A 2,399-nucleotide genomic window follows, 5' to 3' on the forward strand; every position below is an offset into this window, starting at 1 on the left:
GCCTACGAAGTTAATTGATTGCCTAAAATCATTTGTATCCCAGTAAGATATATTTCTGAGTGGTTCTGAAAGGGGTTCAACAGCAGGATGACATTTAATAATCCTTAGTTTCATTATGCTACTGTTCTGTGCCTAGCATTCCTACTGATTCTAAATAATGGACTATTTCCTTTTAGATCAGTATCGGAAATATAATTCATTGACTTGAAGATGAATCATTATAATGAATTTTAGCTTTCATAAATAAGGTACCTGTGTTAGAGACAAACAATCAGTTTTTAGGCTGGGAATATTGTAGAGGAGGAAAATTTTTCTCTTCTACTCTTCTAGTTTCTGTGGCTGGTTTAAGAATTAAATTGACATAAAACAGATTTTAAAAAGAATGCCCAGCCAGCGTGGCTCAGTGGTTGAGTGTCAACCTATGAACCAGGAGGTCACAGTTCCATTCCCGGTCAGGGCACATGCCGGGTTGCAAGCTCAATCCCCAATGGAGGGTCGTGCAGGAGGCAGCTGATTAATGATTCTCTCTCATTGATGTTTCTATCTCTCTCTCTCTCTCTCCCCCTCTCTGAAATCAATAAAAATATATTTTTTAAAAGCATAAAAAAATTTTAATTATGATTTTAGGAGCCCCACTTCAGGCGGCCAGAAGATTTAGGCTTACATACCACCCTGGGCTTAAGGAAAGGGATGGGGCTCTAGGGTTTCAAAGGGGAGGAAGGCAAGTTTTGGGAAGTTGAAAAGAGAAAATGAAATGCTTGGTAAACAAAGGTTGCCCTGCCAGGTAGATAAGTCTAGCCTTTGAGCTACAGCCAATCAATATATATATATAATAAAAGCACAATATGCTAATTAGACTAGATGTCCTTTCTTTGGGACAAAGCCACAGTGGGCGGGGGCGCGGCAGAAGCGGCACGTGTGTGTGTGTGTGTGTGTGTGTGTGTGTGTGTATATTATATATATATATGTATATATATATATATTAGTATATATATGTATATGGAGAGAGAGATCTTAAAAAAGATCTTTAAAAATTAAAATATATATGTATTTTGTGAAATTAATGAGGTAAGGAATATGAAAAAAATGGCATTTTCAAATATTTTGATAAAGCAATTTTTTACCAGCAGACCAGCTTAAAATCTTAAAATTTTAGCTGTTACTTAGTCCACTTACTTTAGAAATGAAAAAAAAAAGATGAGTCAACCTTCCCAGTTTTACTAACTGGTAGGCAACAGAGAGAGGACTCCACCCCACAATTCCCCTTTGATCTAGCTTTCTTGCCACCAGGCTATACCACCTTTCAAATAAAACAGTATGGATTACCCTCCTATAGTTTACATTTTTATGCTTGCCCAACTTTGGATTCCTTTTTTTTTTTAATTAATAAAAATAAATCTCCCACTCAAAAAAAGTAGATAGGGCAAAGTTGGCAGTGGATAATCCACTTCCAAACTGTTATTGAACAAAAATTTTGAATTATAACAATTCCTATTTTTGAACACTGACTTTACACCAGGAACTGCAGTAAGCACTTTTAAAATGTCGTTTCATTTAATCAGCTCAGTGAGACAGGCGTTATCGCTGATGTCTATTTTACAGATAAAGCATCTGGGCGCACTCGCCCACCACCACCCAGTTGGTACAGTTGGCCAGGAACCACCCTGAGCTCATGTCCTTGACCTCTGAGCTACGGAGACACAGCGCTGTGGATGGAAGACCATATCCATGGACTGGCTGCGGGCGCACTGCCTTGTACTCACCTTTCATCTCCATCACGCGACCAGCACAGGCCCTGGCACTGTGTGAGCCAGTGGTTCTCAACCTTCCTCATGCCGCGACCCTTCAATAGAGTTCCTCATGTTGTGTGACCCCCAACCATAAAATTATTTTCGTGGCTACTTCATAACTGTAATGTTGGTACTGTTACGAATCGTCATGTAAATATCTGATCTGCAGGATGTATTTTCACTGTTACAAATTGAACATAATGAAAGCATAGTGATGAATCACAAAAACAATATGTAATTATATATGCGTTTTCCGATGGTCTTAGGCGACCCCTGCGAAAGGGTCGTTGGACCCCCAAAGGCGTCGAGACCCACAGGTTGAGAACCGCTGGAAGCCCACACTTACCAGTTACTCGAACAAGTAAGGATTATTATTTATTCAATGGTGTTGACTCGCTGTTCAGAACTTAAGCCAGCGCCATGCATTGTTTGGTTGGGGAAATAACGATTGACCGGCAGACACTGGGTGCTGAGGGGAGCCAGGGCCCGGGGGAGGGCTGGAGGCGGGCGCCGGGGCGGGGCTCGGTGGGGCCTGGCGCAGGGCGGGCCCTTTGCTGGGGGACCGGCTTCCGCGGGCGGGGAGGGCAATCGGGGTGGGACCGGCTCCGC

The sequence above is a fragment of the Myotis nattereri genome, assembly GCF_964212035.1.
Source record: "Myotis nattereri genome assembly, chromosome: 4".
NCBI classification, from domain to species: Eukaryota; Metazoa; Chordata; class Mammalia; order Chiroptera; family Vespertilionidae; genus Myotis; species Myotis nattereri.